Source organism: Tachyglossus aculeatus, chromosome 21 (genome assembly GCF_015852505.1).
Source record: "Tachyglossus aculeatus isolate mTacAcu1 chromosome 21, mTacAcu1.pri, whole genome shotgun sequence".
In the NCBI taxonomy this organism is placed as follows: domain Eukaryota; kingdom Metazoa; phylum Chordata; class Mammalia; order Monotremata; family Tachyglossidae; genus Tachyglossus; species Tachyglossus aculeatus.
This window is the reverse complement of record NC_052086.1, coordinates 43,580,782-43,599,897: the sequence shown is the minus strand read 5'-3', so window position 1 is coordinate 43,599,897 and position 19,116 is coordinate 43,580,782.

Sequence of the window (19,116 nt, the reverse complement as noted above, 5' to 3'; positions counted from 1 at the left end):
ATTTATTGAGCGCTTACTGTGGGCAGAACACTGTCCTAAGTGCTTGGGAGAGTACAATTCATCCATAAACAGTCACATCCCCAGCCCACAGCAAGCTTACAGTTTAGAGGGGGGAGGCAGACATCAATGCAAATAAATAAAATGACAGATAGGTACATAAGTGCTGTGGGGCTGGGAGGGGGGAAGAGCAAAGGGAACACGTCAGGATGGTGTAGAAGGGATTGGGAGATGAGGAAAAGTGGGGCTTAGTCTGGGAAGGCCTTTTGGAGGAGATGGGCTTGGAAGGCAGGGGAGAGTTATTGTCTGTCAGATTTGAGAAGGGAGGGCATCCCAGGCCAGAAGCAGGACGTGGCTAGGGGTCGGCGGTGAGACGGGTGAGATGGAGGCATGGTGAGAAGAAGTTTAGCACTAGAGGAGCTCATTTTAGGCAGGAAATGTGTCTGTTATTTTGTTGTCCTCTTCCCAGCGCTTTGTACAGAGCTCCACACACAGTAAGCACCCAATAAATATGATTGACTACCAATCTGAATGTATTGTATCTAGCAGAAGCAGCGTGGCTCAGTGGACAGAGCCCAGGCTTTGGAGTCAGAGGTCATGGGTTCAAACCCGGCTCCGCCAATTGTCAGCTGTGTGACTTTGGGCAAGTCACTTAACTTCTCTGGGCCTCAGTTACCTCATCTGTAAAATAGGGATTAAGACTGTGAGCCCCATGAGGGACAACCTGATCATCTTGTAACCTCCCCAGCATTTAGAACAGTGCTTTGCACATAGTAAGCGCTTAATAAATGCCATTATTATTATTATTATTACCCAAGCTTTGAACACATCATAACACATAACACAGTGATTATTAGGGAGGGAGAAGGCTGGAGATCGAGACGAAATGCAACCTGGGCACTGATCCTAAATGGGCTTTTGGTGATGATGGGGTGATGGGTCAACTACTGGAATTTGCCCCAAGGTCACTTTTCCTTTTGTGGGGTGAAAATAAGGGAATGCCAGTGCAATTATTATTTTATAATAATAAAATAATAATAATTATTATAAAATTATTTTATAATTATAAAATCATAATGATGGTATTTGTTAAGTCCTTACTATGTGCCAAGCACTGTTCTAAGCACTGGGTAGATACAAGGTAATCATGTTGTCCCACATGGGGCCCACAGTTTTAATCCCCAGTTTACAGATGGGGTAACTGAGTCACAGAGAAGTTAAGTGGCTTGGCCAAGATCACACAGCAGGGAAATGGTGGAGCCAGGATTAGAACCCATGTCCTCTGACTGCCAAGCCTGTGCTCTTTCTACTGACCCACACTGCTTCCCAGTGCTGTTAAGCACTTGCTATATGCCAAGAACTTGTTCTAAGCACTGGGGTAGATCCAAGTTAATTAGGATGGACACAGTCCTGGTCCCACATAATAACAATGATGGTGTTTGTTAAGCATTTACTATGTGCAAAGCACTGTTCTAAGCGCTGGGGAGGTTACAAGGTGATCAGGTTGTCCCATGGGGGGCTCACAATTTGAATCCCCATTTTACAGACGGGGGAAGTGAGGCACAGAGAAGTTAAGTGACTTGCCCAAAGTCACACACGGATGGTTGGCGGAGCTGGAATTTGAACCCATGACCTCTGACTCCAAAGTCCATGCTCTTTCCACTGAGCCATGCTGCTTCTCCACATGGAGCTCACAGTAGAAGAATTGGGGTCAACCCACATACTTCAAACTTAAGAGTAGGTAGCTATGCTCCCTGCCTTCAAAGAAGTTTATAATGTACAGAGCACTGTACTGAGCGCTTGGGAGAGGACGATGGAGTTAATAGACATGATCCCTGCCCTCAAGGAGTTGGCAGTCTTACTGTGTGCAGAGTGCTGTACTGAACAGTTGGGAGAGTACATTACAGTTAAAAGATATGATCCCTGCCCTCAAGGAGCTTACATTCTACTGTGTGCAGAGCACTGTACTGAGTGCTTGGGAGAGTACCATAGTAGACATGTTCCCTGCTCTCAAGGAGTTTAAAATCAAGCACAGGAGAAGGACACTAAAATAAATTACAGACAGGAGGAAGTAATTGAGTCTAAAAGTACATTCATAAGTGCTACAGTGTACGTAGGTAGGAAACTGTGGGGTGGAGACCCAAGTGGTTCTGTAGCTACAAAAGTGATGAAGTGAAGATTTAGGAGGGGGAGGGAATGAGGGAGCAATCAGGGAAGGCCTCCTGGAGGAGAAAACCCCCAACTGGAGGGGGAAGGTGACATTTTATAGAAAACTGCCCTACTTTTGCTGAGTTTGAAATGTTGGGATTGAACATTTCCCAAACCACACGATCTGGGGGAGATTCAAAATGGAGAAAGAAAAGCGTTTTGAAAGATTCCTGGCTAGGGCTCTCTGCCCTTCCACTGTTCGTTCCTTTTCACTTTAAGCCATCCCCAAGTCGTCTTTGGAGGAAAGCTGATGAAACAGCAAGGGAAATCACTGCCATTAGCCTGTCTGCTTCCATTCGCTAATCTTTTCTTCAGAGTCTGTTGGGATCCTTGAACAAGGATCTCCTTTTATATCCCAGTTTTCATTTTGGAGTCGAGAATTCTCTCTTCCCCTTCGGTTTTCCACCTTGCTTCACAAATGCAGATTCAGGCAGTTGCTTTGAAACTAGAGAAGTGGTTTGGTTTAGTGGACAGAGCACAGGCCTGGGAGTAAGAGGGACCTCAGTTCTAATGCTGGCTTTGCCACTCGTCTGCTGTGTGACCTTGGGAAAGACACTTCACTTCCCTGGGCCTCAGTTACCTCATCTGCAAAATGGGGATTAAGACTGTGAGTCCCTTGTGGACTGTATCCAACTCCCATGTGGACTGTATCCAACCTGATTATCTTGCATCTTGTAGAAACAGCGTGGTTTAGTGGAAAGAGCACAAGCTTGGGAGTCAGAAGTCATGGGTTCTAATCCTGACTCTGCCACTAGTCAGCTGTGTGACTTTAGATAAGTCACTTCACTTCTTGGGCCCTCAGTGCCGTCATCTGTAAAATGGGGATTAAGACTGTGAGCCCCACATAGGACAACCTGATTACCTTGTATCTACCCTTGCACTTAGAATAGTGTTTGGCACATAGTAAGCACTTAACAAATACCATCATTATTATTATTATCTACCCCAGTGCCTAGTGCAGTGCCTGCCACCAAGTAAATGCCCAACAAATACCATAAAAATCAAAATTTCTGCTTCTAGGCTTGTTTTAATTGGACAGTTCCATGAATTACTTTGCTGGTCCTTGAACTGTAAAAGGCTCAGCTGATGAAAGAGATGGAGAAGTGACTTTGGGCAAGTCACTTCACTTCTCCGTAAGATTGTGAGCCCCACATGGGACCACCTGATCACCTTGTATCCCCCAGCACTTAGAACAGTGCTTTGCACATAGTAAGCACTTCACAAATGCCATCATCATCATCATCATTATTATTAGAAGGAACTGTCAGAGAGATAGAAAGCATGGCCTAGTGGCTAGAACTAGAGAAGCAATGTGGCTCAGTGGAAAGACCCCTGGCTTTGGAGTCAGGGGTCATGGGTTCAAATCCCGGCTCCGCCACTTGTCAGCTGTGTGACTTTGGGCAAGTCACTTAACTTCTCTGAATCTCAGTTACCTCATCTTGAAAATGGGGATTAAGACTGTGAGCCCCCCGTGGGACAAACTGATCATCTTGTAACTTCCCCGGTGCTTAGAACAGTGCTTTGCACATAGTAAGCACTTAATAAATGCCATTATTATTATTATTATTAGAACATGAGCCTGAGAGTAAGGAGGATATAGGTTCTAATCCTGGCTCCACCACTTGTCCGTCGTGAGGCCCTGGATGAGTCACTTCACTTCTCTGGGCCCCAGTGACCTCATCAGTCAAATGGGGATAAGACTGTGAGCCCCATGTGGGACGAGGACTGTGTCCAACCTGATTAGCTTGTACCTACCCCAGCATTTAGAACAGTGCCTGGCACATTGTAAGCTCTTAACAAATACCATAGAAAGGACAAAGAGAGAGCCAGGAGTAGACATTGTCACTGTAGCCAAGGTTGGTGTTTCCAAAAGAAAGGGGGAGGTCCACAGTGTCAAAAGCAGCTGAGAGGTAGATGAGGATTAGGATGGAGTAAAGGCCGCTGGATTTGGCAAGAAGGAGATCATTGGTGATCTTAGAGAGGGCAGTTTCTGGGGAATGGAGTTAACAGAAGCCAGATTGCAGGGGGTTGAGGAGGGAGATGGAGGAGAGGATTTGGAGGCGGCAGGTGTAGATGACTCATTCGAGGAGTTTGGACGGGAACCGTAGGAGGGAGAGGGGGTGAGAACTGGGATGCAGGGGGGGTCAAGGGAGGGTTTTTTAAGGATAGAAGACACCTGGGGGGGTGTTAAAAAGCAGAGGGGACGAGCCTTCATAGAGTGAGGGGTTGAAGATGGTGGTCAGGGAGGGAAGAAGAGTGGGTGTAGGTGTTTAAATAGGAGGTGCCCCCCTCTGGACTGTAAGCTCGTTGTGGGCAGGGAATGTGTCTTTTTATTGTTGTTTTGTACTCTTCCAAGCGCTTAGTACAGTGCTCTGCACATAGTAAGCACTCAGTAAATATGATTGAATGAATGAAGGTGAAAAGAGATGGCACGGAGGAGTGCGTTTTTTGGGCGGGGGGGGGAAGGTTTTTCAAAAGGAGCTGAGGGATCTCTCGAGAGACGGCTGGGAAGGATGACTCAGTGTGGGGTCTGGAGGGAGCCGGGGAGTTTTTGGAGGAGGTCACTCCTGGTGGTTTTGATTTTTGGGAGCGAAGTAGTTGGCTTCTCTCATCGGGGTGAGAGAAGGGGGAGGTGGGACACCAGGAAATACCTTGTGGTGGTCAGTATTCTGGGAGAATGATGATGCTTTCATAGCAGAAGATTTTACTAGTCATTCCATCTTTTCAGTCGCGGGTAATGCTTAGAGCAGGTAGGCAGGGGATTAGATTGGATTGGAAACTTGGAGGGTTTTGCCCAGCAGAGACCAGACTAGTGAAATTGGGCGGGAACCAGGAAACAATCAGGTCTGGAGAGCCAGAAAATCATGCAGTTCATTCAGGCTGCCAGGTAGATGCAGCTAATGTGGGATAAGAATATTGGGGTAGGGACCGTCTCTATATGTTGCCAACTTGTACTTCCCAAGCGCTTAGTACAGTGCTCTGCACACAGTAAGTGCTCAATAAATATGAATGAATGAATGAATGAAGAACATATTAAATATAGTTGAGATTCAAAAAAAAAAATCCCTCTAGACTCTAGCGTCATCCTTGGCAGAGAATGTGTCTACCAACGCCGTGGTATTGTATTCACACAAGATGCTTTTGTAGGGATGGGGTATATTTTGAGAGCTTTGCTATGAGAGCTTTGCTATGTATCATGCACTATACTAAGCACTGGGGTCGATACAAGATGATCAGGGTGGACATAGTCCTTGTCCCACCTGGGGGTCCCTAGTGGATATTCCGGGCCTGGAAGTCAAAAGGACTGAGGTTCTAATCCCAGTTCTGCAACTTGTCTGCTGTGTGACCTCGGGCAAGTCACTTCAGTTCTCTTGTACCTCAGTTACCTCATCTGTAAAATGGGGATTAAGTCTGTGAGCCCCATGTGGGACATGGACTGTGTTCAACCTGATTAGCTTGTATCTACCCCAGTGCTTAGTACAGCAGTGCCTGGCACATAGTAAGTGCTTAACAAATGCTACAAATATTATCAAAGGGGAGGAATGTCAGGTATTGAATCCCTGTTTTACAGAGGAGAAAACTGAGGGACAGAGAAGTAACGTGCCCAAAGCCATTCATTCATTCAGTAGTATTTATTGAGCTCTTCTTGTGTGCCAAGCACTGTATTAAACATTTGGAAAGTATATTTCAGCAATAAAGACAATCCCTGCCCACACTGGGCTTACAGTCTAGAAGGGGTGAGACAGACATCAAAATCAGTAAACAGGCATCACTATAAATAAATAGAATTATAGATATACTCATAGCAAGGAAGTGGTGGAGTTGTGATTAGAACCCTGATGCTTTCACTCCCAGCCTTGTTCTCTTTCCACTAGACAACACTGCTTGTGTGTAGAAGCAGCTTGCTTGGAGAAGCAGCATGGCTCAGTGGAAAGAGCCCAGGCTTGGGAGTCAGAGGTTGTGGGTTCTAATCCCGGCTCCACCACTTGTCTTCTGTGTAACCTTGGGCAAGTGACTTCACTTCTCTGAGCCTCAGTTACCTTATCTGTACAGTGGGTATTAAGACTGTGAGCCCCACGTGTGACAACCTGATTACTTTGTATCCCCCCCCCACAACACTTAGAACAGTGCTTTGCACATAGTAAGTGCGTAACAAATGCCATCATTATTATTATTATTATTGTAGGTGCACAGAAGCATAATCTGCCCAGAGGTGGTCAGTGCAGTTCTCTGCACACATAGTAGGTGTTCAGTACAGTGCTTAGAACAGTGCTTTGCATATAGTAAGCACTTAACAAATGCCATTATTATTATTATTATTACAGTGTTTTGAACACATGGTAGGGGTCAGAGGACATGGGTTCTAATCCCAGCTCCGCCACTTTCATTCATTCATTCAATCAATCATATTTATTGAGTGCTTACTGTGTTCAGAGCACTGTACTAAGTGCTTGGGAAGTACAAGAGAAGCAGCGTGGCTCAGTGGAAAGAGCATGGGCTTTGGAGTCAGAGGTCATGGGTTCGAATCCCAGCTCCATCACATGTCTGCTGTGTGACCTTGGGCAAATCACTTAACTTCTCTGAGCCTCAGTTACCTCATCTGTAAAATGGGGATTAAGACTGTGAGCCCCACGTGGGACAACTTGATCACCTTGTATCCCCCCCAGCGCTTAGAACAGTGCTCTGCACATAGTAAGTGCTTAACAAATGCCATCATTATTATTATTATTAAGTTGGCAATATATAGAGATGGTCCCTACCCAACAGCGGGCTCACAGTCTTGTCTACTGTGTGACCACGGGCCAGTCACTTCACTTCTCTGTGCCTCAGTTACCTCATCTGGAAAATGGGATTAAGACTGTGAGCCCCATGTGGGACATGGACTGTGTCCAACCTGATAGCCTTGTGTGTACCCCAGTGCTTAGAACAGTTCTTGGCACATAGTAAGCGCTTAACAAAAATCATAATTTATATTACTATTATTAGTCAGTGCAGCATTCTGCACACAAGTAGGTGCCCAATACAGTGGCTGGCCTGCATATGGTAGGTTCTTGAAACAGTTCATCACCCATAGGTGCTCACAGTGCTCTGCTAACATTGAATCTCAGTACATTTCAATTACCCCTCTCAGAGTCGCATTTGGAGAGTTTCCAGTCCTCTACCAGTCTCGACTATGGGAGGGAGAGTCAATCAATCAATCGTATTTATTGAGCACTTACTGTGTGCAGAGCACTGTACTAAGTGCTTGGGAAGTACAAGTTGACAACATATAGAGACGGTCCCTACCCAGCAGTGGGCTCACAGTCTAGAAGGGGGAGACAGAGAACAAAACAAAACATATTAACAAAAAAAAAATAAATAGAATAGATATGTACAAGTAAAATAAATAGAGTAATAAATGCGTACAAACATGCATACATATATACAGGTGCTATGGGGAAGGGAAGGAGGCAAGGTGGGGGGGATGGAGAGGGGAAGGAGTCAAGCAGAGGCCTACCTGTTCCATTCCTAGCTTGTCCAGTGGCTAGCGAGTGACAGGCCATCTGCTACAAGTCAAGATGCAGTCTTTTCTGTTCTGTGCACTTGAAGGACTTGCAGTGAGTTCATCATTATCATCATCAATCGTATTTATTGAGCACTTACTGTGTGCAGAGCACTGTACTAAGCGCTTGGGAAGTACAAGTTGGCAACATATAGAGACAGTCCCTACCCAACAGTGGGCTCACAGTTTAAAAGGGGGAGACAGAGAACAAAACCAAACATACTAACAAAATAAAATAAATAGAATAGATATGTACAAGTAAAATAAATAAATAAATAAATAGAGTAATAGATATGTACAAACATATATACATATATACAGGTGCTGTGGGGAAGGGAAGGAGGTAAGATGGGGGGGGATGGAGAGGGGGACGAGGGGGAGAGGAAAGAAGGGGCTCAGTCTGGGAAGGCCTCCTGGAATAGGTGAGCTCTCAGTAGGGCCTTGAGATCACTTTCAGCTGAGATCCACTGAAGTACAACCAGCAATTCTCCGTCAGGCCCTCTCTCCTTGAGTCTGTCATTCCAAACCAATTGCAAGGAGAAATCAGCATGGCATAATGGAAAGAGCGCGGGCCTGGGAATCAGGAGATCTGGGTTCTAATCCCGGAGCTGCCACTCATCTGCTGTGTGCTCGTGGGTGAGTCATTGAGAAGCAGCGTGACTTAGTGGGAAGAGCACGGGCTTGGGAGTCAGAGGACGTGGGTTCTCATCCCGGCTCGCCACTTGTCTGCTGTGTGACCTTGGGCAAGCCACTTCACTTCTCTAGACCTCAGTTACCTCATCTGTAAAATGGGGATTAAAGACTATGAGCCCCATGTGGGACAACCTGACTACCTTGTAATTACCCTAGTGCTTAGAAAAGTGCTTGGCACATAGTAAGTGCTTAACAAATACTGTAATTATTATTATTATTAAATTCTTTGGACTTCAGTTCCATCACCTGTAAATCGGGGATAAAATTCCTGTTCTCCCTACTACTTAGACTGTGAGCCCCATGTGGGGACAGAGACTGTCTCCGACCTGTTTGTCTTGTGTCTACCCCAGAGCTTATCAGGGTTTATCACAGTAAGCACTGAACAAATACCATTATTATTATAGGAGAAGGATCAGATCCCTGTTTCCCATCCTCAACCCATTCATCTTAATAATAATTACTAATAGGAAGAATTATGGTTTTTAAGCGCTTGCAATATGCCAAGCACTCTTCTGAGCACTGGGGCAGATACAAGGTTATCAGATTGGACACGGTCCCTTTCCCACATGGGGCTCTTAGTCTTGATCTCCATTTTCCAGATGAAGTATTTGAGACCAAGAGAGGTGAAGTGATTCACCCCAGGTCACACAGCAGACACGCAGCAGGGCCAGGATTAGAACCCATGCCTCTGACTTCCAAGCTCATGCTCTTTCCACTAGGCCACACTGCTTCTCCAAAGCAAAATGAAGGATGCCGTTTTCCAAGAAACTCAAAGACCACACCGGGTGAAATTCCTTCCTCAAGGGAGCCAGGGATGAGTTTCCATTTCCACATCCAGGGAGTCGGAAGGGGAGAGAGAAAAGAGAGAGTGAAAAGAGAGAGAGAGAGATTGTCTGCTGGAGTTTTCCAGGTTCACAACGCTGCGGGAACAGAGGCTGCTGGGAGCCCTGCTGTGTGCAAGCGGTTCGAGAAGATGGCAGGATTCCCCAGCGAATCTGGACCACGTTCCTGGGGAAGACTGACCATTTCTGGATCAAAGCTGCTAAGACAGGAACTAAGTCACCTTCTCTGGGTGCCCTTCTCTCTCAAAAACAATGCCAGAAAACAACTGAAAGCACACAGAGCAGAAAGCTTCTAGAAGGTCTGTTTACCTTATCCTCAAAGGATCTGCAAGCTGGAGAACGAACAAAGGTCACCCCCGACACTCTCTCTCTCTCTCTCTCTCTTACTCTTTCTGTCTCTCCATCTCTCTTCACTCTTATCTCTCTGTCTCATCTTCTGTTTCTTTTTTGTCTTTCCATCTCTCTAGATTGTAAACTCATTACGGGCAGGGAATATGTCTGTTTATTGACATTTAGAGAAGCAGCGTGGCTCACTGGAAAGAGCATGGGCTTTGGAGTCCAAGGTCATGGGTTCATATCCTGGCTCTGCCAAGTGCCAGCTGTGTGACTTTGGGCAAGTCACTTCACTTCTCTGTGTCTCAGTTTCCTCATCTGTAAAATGGGGATGAAGACTGTGAGCCCCCCATGGGACAACTTGGTCACCTTGTAACCTCCCCAGGGCTTAGAACAGTTCTTTGCACACAGTAAGCGCTTAATAAATGCTATCATTATTATTATTGTTGTTTTGTACTCTCCCAAGTGCTTAGGACGGTGGTCTGCAAACAGTAAGTGCTCAATGAATATGACAATGAATAATAATAATAATGATGGTATTTAAGTGCTTTCTATGTGCCAGGCACTGTTCTAAACACTGGGGTAGATGCAAGGTTACCAGGTTGTCCCACGTGGGGCTCACAGTCTTAATCCCCATTTTACAGATGAAGTAACTGAGGCACAGAGAAGTTAAGTGACTTGCCCAAAGTTACACAAGTAATAAGTGGTGGAGCCGCGATTAGAACCCATGACCTCTAACTCCCAACCCCATGCTCTTTCCACTAAACCATGCTACTTCTCTATGCTTCTCTATGAATGATTGCATGAATCTCTCTCTGTATAATTTCATTCTCTGGTTCCCTTTTCCAGTTTCATTCTCTGTTTCCCTTTTAAAATAAATGATAAATAATGGCATTTATTGAGTGCTTACTATGTGCAAAGCACTGTTCTAAGCGCTGGGGAGGTTACAAGGTGATCAGGTTGTCCCACGGGGGGCTTACAGTCTTCATCTCCATTTTACAGATGAGGCAACTGAGGCCCAGAGAAGTGAAGTGACTTGCCCAAAGTCACACAGCTAAGTGGCGGAGTGGGGATTTGAACCCATGACCTCTACCTCCGAAGTCCAGGCTCTTTCCTCTGAGCCACGCTGCTTCCAATCTCAGTCTCTGTTTTCCTCTTCAATCTCTTTCTATGTTTCTCCCTTCCCATTTATCCTTCTCTGTTTCTCTCTTCCCATCTCTTCTCCTCTCTGTTTCTCTCTTCCCATCTCTCCTCCTCTCTGTTTCTCTCTTCCCGCCTCTCCTCCTCTCTGTTTCTCTCTCTCCACCTCTCCTTCCCTCTGTTTCTCTCTTCCCTCCTTTCCTCAGACCCACACATCTCTGACTCACTGCCTTTGTCTCTTCCGTAAGGGAGGAAGTGAGAGTTTGGGTCCAAGGTAAACTCCCCTGGTGTGGAGAGAACATGATTTTCAAGAGCCCCCAGCTATTGAGGCCCGGGAGCCAGGGCCACCAAAGGGAAACAATGAAACGGCAACATTGTTCGGAGGGCACAAGCCCAACACCACAAGGCCACTGCTGCACAACACAAAGGGACATGGGGATTCATGTTGCCTCATGGTTTTGAAAGACATCTCTGTTCGAAACAGTTGGGTTTGTTTGTTTAATACCAGTCTCTGAGCCAGACAAGGTGTGAGCTTTTCACAGGCTCTTTTCCAAGGTTTTACCTAGCCCGGCTCGCCAAAATTTTGGGGACGGGCGGGGATCGGGTACTGTTTTCAGCCTGTCAGTCAGTCAGTCGTATTTATTGAGTTCTTGCTGTGTGCAGAGCACTGTGCTAAGCACTTGGAAGAGGACAATAAAACAATAGAACAGACACATTGACTGCCCATAGTCGAGAGGGATCATCAGAACAGAAACAGTCAGTCGTATTTATTGAGCACTGACTGGGCAGCGTGGCCTAGTGGCAAGAGCCTGGGCTTGGGAGTCAGAGGTCGTGAGTTCTAATCCTGCCTCCACCACTTGTCTGCTGTGTGACATTGGACAACTTACTTCACTTCTCTGTGCCTCTGTTACCTCATCCGTAAAATGGGGATTAAGACTGTGAGCCCATGTGGGATAACCTGATTACTTGTATCTACCCAATCTATCTATCTATCTGTCTATCTATCTATCTACTTGCATCTACTGTTCAGCGCTTGGAACAGTGCTTTGCATCATCATCATCATCAATCGTATTTATTGAGCGCTTACTATGTGCAGAGCACTGTACTAAGCGCTTGGGAAGTACAAATTGGCAACATATAGAGACAGTCCCTACCCAACAGTGGGCTCACAGTCACAGTCTTGCACATAGTAAGCACTTAATAAATGCCATCATTATTATTGTTATTATCCCAGTGCTTAGAACACTGCTTGGCACACAGTAAGTGCTTAACAAATACCATCATTATTATTATTACTACAGAGTACTGTACTAAATACTTGGGAGAGTACAATAGAATAATAGACATATTCTCTCCCCACAATGAGCTTATAGTCTAGACAGGGAGACAGACATTAATATAAATAAATAAATGACAGATATGTGCGTCATCTTCTGTGCAAATGTGCTGTTGTGGGGCTTGGCTCCCTTCACTCTTCCGTTTTTTTAATGACATTTTTTAAGCTCTGACTGTGTGCCAAGGCACTGTACTAAGCGCTGGAGTAGATACAAGCTAATCAGGTTGGACACAGTCCCTGTCCCCCGTGGAGCTCAAAGTCTTAATCCCCAATTTCCAGATGAGGGAACTGAGCCACAGAGAAGTGAAGCGATTTGCCCAAAGTCACACCGCAGACAAGTGGCTGAGCTGGGTTTAGAACTCAGGTCCTTCTGAGTCCCAGGCCTGAGCTCTTTCCGCTAGGCCACGCCGCCCCTCAGATAGTTTAGCCCGGTGGGATGTGGGTGGGGGAAGGCCATTATGGATGGTTTGTCAAACTAAGGTTGAAGGGGATCTTGGAAAGAAGAATATTGCCCATCATACCCTGTTATCCATAGTCATATTTATTGATCACTTGCAGTGTACAGAGCATTCATTTGACTGTATTTGAGCACTTACTATGTGTGGAAAATTCTACTAAGTGCTTGGAAGAGTACAATACAACAATAAACAGACATATTTCCTGCCCTCAATGAGCTTACAGTCTAGAGTAAGGTGCTTGGGAGAATACAATACAAAAGAGCTGGTAGACACGTTCCTGTCCATAATAATAATAATAATGATAGCATTTATTAAGCGCTTACTATGTGCAAAGCACTGTTTTAAGTGCTGGGGAGGTTACAAGGTGATCAGGTTGTCCCACGGAGGACTCACAGTTTTAATCCCCATTTTACAGATGAGGTAACTAAGGCACAGAGAAGTGACTTGCCCAAAGTCACATAGCTGACAATTGGTGAAGCCAGGATTTGAGCCCATGACCTCTGACTCCAAAGTCCACTGAGCCATGCTGCTTCTCTGCATTCTTAGTGTCTAGATGGGGAGATGGACATTAATATACATGATTTATCAATATTTATATATTAATATAAATAAATTTTATGTACGGATCTGTACATAACTGCGGTAGGAGTGAATAAAGGGTGAATAAAGGGTGCAATTCCAAGTGCAAGGATGACACAGAAGGGAGTTGGAGAAGAAGAAATGAGGGCTTAATTGGAGAAGGCCTCATGAGCCCAGTGTTGGGTAGGGATTGTCTCTATTTGTCTGCTCTCTAGAAGCAGCGTGGCTCAGTGGAAAGAGCGCGGGCTTGGGAGTGAGAGGTCATGGATTCTAATCCCAGCTCCGCCATATGTCTGTTGTGTGACTTTGGGCAAGTCACTTAACTTCTCTGTGCCTCAGTTACCTCTTCTGTAAAATGGGGATTAAGATTGTGAGCCCCACATTAGACAACCTGATCACCTTGTGTCCCCCCCAGCGCTTAGAACAGTGCCTTGCACATAGTAAGTGCTTAACAAATACCGTTATTATAGTTATTATTATTTGTTGCCAAATTGTACTTTCCAGGCACTTCGTATAGTGCTCGGCACACAGTAAGCACTCAGTAAATACGGCTGAATGAATGAATGAATGAATGAGGCACGCTTTGGCACCAAGACGTCAATGAGGGGGCCACATGAGCAGTGAGGAGTTGAGGATGGATAAATTGGTATCTAGTGGCAGCTGAGTTCTCCTCTGGAGACCGTGGACAAGTGACTTGGGTATTGAAGCAGCTTGGCCTGGCAGATAGAGCAGGGGCCTCAGAATCAGAAGTTTCTGGCTTCTAGTTCCGCCTCTGCTGCTTATCTGCTGTGACCTTGGGCAAGTCACCTCACTTCTCTGGGCCTCAGTTCCCCCATCTGACAGTGGGTTTTAAGTCAGTGAGCCCCACATGGGAAATGGACTGTGTCCAATTTGATTACTCTGTATCTACTCTAGTGCTTAGTGCAGTGCCTGGCACATGGAAAACACTTAAAAAACACCACAATTGTTATTACTAATTATTATTATTGTTGATCCAACTCCTTGGAAATCCCAAAAGATTTATCTCAGTTTGAAATGTTTCAGTGTCAATTTGCATCCTCCCCCATCCCTACTCTGTTTCTATTCAAAGGGAAGCGGCAAGAGGGATACTTCGTCCTCTGCTCATCAGGAAGGTGGGAACAGGGTTAGCAGGGAATAATAATACTATTTGTTAAGTGCTTACTCTGTGCCAAGTGCCGTGGTAGAGAAACAGCGTGGCTCAGTGGAAAGAGCCCGGGCTTTGGAGTCAGAGGATATGGGTTCAAATTCTGGCTCTGCCAGTTGTCAACTGTGTGACTTTGGGCAAGTCACCTAGCTTCTCTGTGCCTCAGTTACCTCATCTGTAAAATGGGGATTAAGACTGTGAGCCCCCTGTGGGACAACCGGATTGCCTTGTAACCTCCCCAGCATTAGAACAGTGCTTTGCATATAGTAAGTGCTTAATAAATGCCATTATTATTATTATTATTATTATTATTATTATTTATTATTATTATACAAGGCAATCGGATCAGACACAGTCCCATTCCCTCACAGGGCTCACAGTCTAAAGTGGAGGGAGACCAGATAATAATAATAATAATAATAATAATAATAATAATGGTGGTATTTGTTAAGCGCTTACTATGTGCAAAGCACTGTTCTAAGTGCTGGGGTAGATACAAGGTAATCAGGTTGTCCCACGAGGGGCTCACAGTCTTCATCCCCATTTTACAGATGAGGGAACTGAGGTCCAGAGAAGTGAAGTGACTTGCCCAAAGTCACACAGCTGACAAGTGGCGGAGCTGGGATTTGAACCCACGACCTCTGACTCCAAAGCCCGTGCTCTTTCCACTGAGCCACGCTGCTTCACCACCATCCCCATTTTACAGAAGAGGAAACTCAAGCCCTGAGGAGTGAAGTGACTTGCCCCAGGATCACAAGGCAGGCTGCTTCTTCTTGCACCTCGTCTGCCTCAGTTTCCCAGGCCCGATGAACGCCCTCACATCTGAAACTGGGCTCCATTCTCTAGGCAGAAGGGAACGATGAGAATCGTCCCAGGAGGGCAAAGGGAGAGGGCGACACCCCGCTCGGAAACCCTGAGAGGAGAGCCTGCTTTGACCTGCAATCAAAGGCAATGTTTCCTTTTTAATCACACTTCTCCCGACGGGGCTCTGGAGGCTGCCTTCCCATCATTTCATTGTGTGCCAGAGGATAAACAAAATCTCCCGCTCCCCACATCTCAGGGAAGGATGCATCGTGAAGAGCTGTGCTCTTTCCTTTCTCCATCTTGTCCACCCCAAACCTCGCCCGCAGGCTCGCAGCCCACAGGCCATTAAGGATAGCTTCGTTTTTATGGAGAACAAACCGGGGAAGAACCACCCGGCTCCAACAGGAGAAGAAACAAACCCCAGTGACCGAACTCTTCTGTGGGGGTGGGAAAGAAAGGGAGAGGGAGCGGGAGAAATGAGTTTGATATGGAGAGCTCCTGTCCAGTGTCCAGAGGGAGTGCTGGTTACTTCCTCCTTCTCTTCCTCGTCCCGGCCCATCCTCTTGGCTCATTTTAAAATTGATGTCTGACTCAGATCCCATCTTCCCATTGGGTCTTTGCAGTCGCGTGGTGCTGTCACACCCTCCTTACCTACTGGACGTTCGCTATGCCTGGCAAGGAAATTATGATTATTATTATTAAGGTACCTCTTAAGTGCTTACTATGTGCCAATCACTGTTCTAGCGCTGGGGTAGATACAAAATAATTCGGGTGGACACAATCCCTGTCCCACGTGGGGCTCACAGTCTTCATCCCCGTTTTACAAACGAGGGGACTGAGGCCCAGAGAAGTGAAGTGACTTGCCCAAGGTCACCCAGAAGGTATGTGGTGGAGTCAGGATTAGAACCCAGGTCTTTCTGAATCCCAGGCCCATGGTCTAACTACTACATGGCTTCTCTAAGGAAACCCACTTGGCTGCTTGGTGGAAGCAGACAGTCAGTCAATCCTAGTTTGGAGTGCTTACTAATAATAATAATCTTATTTTTTTAAGCACTTACTATGTGTCAAGCACTGTTTTAAGTGCTAGGTTAGAATCAAGGTAATCAGGTAGTCTTATGCGGGGCTCACAGTTTTAATCCCCATTTTCCAGATGAGAAGTGAAGTGACTTGCCCAAAGTCACACAGCTGACAAGTGGCGGAGTCAGCATTAGAACTCATTACCTCTGACTCCCAAGCCTTTCCACTAAGCCACGCTGCTCCTCGTGCAGAGCACTGTACTAAGTGCTTGAGAAAGTACAAAAATAACAGTAGAGCAGACACATTGCCTGCCCACAGTGAGCTTGCAGTGTAATAATAATAATGATAATAATAACGACGGCATTTGTTAAGCGCTTACTATGTGCAAAGCACTGTTCTAAGTGCTGGGGTGGATACAAGGTGATCAGGTTGTCCCAAGTGGAGTCACAGTTTTAATCCCCATTTTTCCAGCTGAGGTAACTGAGGCACAGAGAAGTTAAGTGATTTGCTCAAAGTCACACAGCTGACAAGCGGTTGAGCAGGGATTAGAACCCATGACCTCTGATCCACAAGCCCGGGCTCTTTCCACTGAGCCAGTGTAGAGCAGTGTGGTCTAGTGGATAGAGCTTGGGGCCTAGGAGTTAGAATAATAATAATAATAATAATGGCATTTATTAAGCACTTACTATGTGCAAAGCACTGTTCTAAGCACTGGGGAAGTTACAGGGTGATCAGGTTGTCCCACGTGGGGCTCACAGTCTTAATCCCCATTTTCCAGATGAGGTAACTGAGGCACAGAGAAGTTAAACGACTTGCCCAAAGTCACACAGCTGACATGGTGGAGCCGGAATTTGAACCCACGACCTCTGACTCCAAAGCCCGTGATCTTTCCACTGAGCCATGCTGCTTCTCAGTTAGAAGGAGTTGAGTTCTAATCCCTGCTCTGCCACTTGTCTGCTGGGTGATCTTAGACAAGTCACTTCACTTCTCTAGGCCTCAGTTCCCTCATCTGGAAAATGGGGGTTAAAAGCAAGAGCCCCATGTGGATTGGGTCCAAGTTGATTAGGTTGTATTTACCCCAGTGCTTAGTACAATACCTGGCACATAGTAAGTGCTTTGCAAATACCATTAAAAAACAAAACAGGGGCTGGGAGTCAGGAGGGTTCTAATCCTTGCTTCCCTGCCAACCTGCTGGGTGACCTTGGACGGGTCATTTACCTCATCTGTAAAATGGGGATTAAGACTGTGAGCCCTATGTAGGTCAGGGACTGTGTCCAACCCAGTGATCTTGTATCTACCCCACAGCTTAGAACAGTGCTTGACAAATAGTAGGTACTTTACAAATACCATTATTGTTAGTATTATTATTACCTTTAATGGGCCTCAGTTTCCTCATCTGTAAAATGGGCATAAAATACCTGTTCTCCCACAGGCCGTGAGTCCCAGTGGTGGGGATGGGGACTATGTCTGACCTGGCGAGCTTGTATCTAACCTCAGTGCTTGGCATAGTGCTTGGCACCTAATGTGTGTTCAATAAATGCCATTGTGTAAACTCTCTTTGTTGAACTAAAAGCGTAGTTCTTCCGGAACTGCCTTCCTGTCAGAGTTTCCCCCAACCTCCACTCCTGCTTCATGTCAGCTTTATTTCCCTCGAGGGCTGAAGAGCATTGCTTGATGTCAGTCAACTATTTCCCGTGACAGACCAGGGGCATATTGCGTTGAATGGCAGAGAAGCAGCGTGGCCTTGTGGCAGGAGCCCAGGCTTGGGAGTCAGAGGACGTGGGTTCTAATCCCAGCTCCGCCACTTATCTGCTGTGTGACCTTGGGCAAGTCACTGAACTTTTCTAGTCCTCAGTTACCTCATCTGTAAAAAGGGCATGAAGATTGTGAGCCTCATGTGGGACGGAGGCAGTGTCCAACCTGATTACCTTGTATCTATCCCAGCGCTAAGAAAAGTGCCTGACACACAGTAAGTTCTTTAATCAGTACCATAATTATTATTAATGGCTGTAAGTGCTAAGAGTGTTCTGTGGGCTGAGCATTGTGCTAAGCATTTGAGTCCGATCAAGCGGATAGACACATTCCCCGTCCTCATGGGGCTTATAATCAAATCAACGAGAAAGGCAGACACAAATTATATCCATTCAGTGGGGGGCTGATGGGGTAAATGTCCATCCCTGGGAGAAAAGTGGCATATTCTCTGGGATAGATACCAGCTATGCTATTAAAACAAAACAAAATGAAATGAAAAAAGCACAGTAAGCACTTAAAAAATACCATTAACCCCCTCCTCCACACCCACCCCAAAATAACAAAAAAAAGGCAGGTGAGAGTCATGTGTTTATACAACCCGGGGGTCACATAAATTGGAGGCAGTGCGGCCTAGTGGAAAGAGCCTGGGACTGGGAATCAGGAAACTAGGCTGATGGATGACCATGGGTCAGTCACTTCACCTCTCTGAGACTGTTTCCTATCCTGTATATATGTATATATGGTTGTACATATTTATTACTCTATTTATTTATTTATTTATTTTATTTGCACATGTCTATCCTATTTATTTTATTTTGTTGGTATGTTTGGTTTTGTTCTCTGTCTCCCCCTTTTAGACTGTGAGCCCACTGTTGGGTAGGGACTGTCTCTATGTGTTGCCAATTTGTACTTCCCAAGCGCTTAGTACAGTGCTCTGCACATAGTAAGCGCTCAATAAATACGATTGATGATGATGATGATGATCTGTAAAATGGGAAAAGCATTCTTGTTCTCCCTCCCCCTTCTGATGTGAACCCTGTGCTGAACAGAGATGGAGTCTGATCTGATTATCTTTCATGCACCCCAGTGCTTTGTTGAGAGTTTGGCACCTTGTTGACCCTTCACAGATATCATCATTTTTTGTGACTGCCTTCTGTCCTTTGGCAGGAAAATCTAGACTCATTCATTCAATCGTATTTATTGAGCACGTACTGTGTGTAGAGCACTGCACTAAGCACTTCGAAAGTAC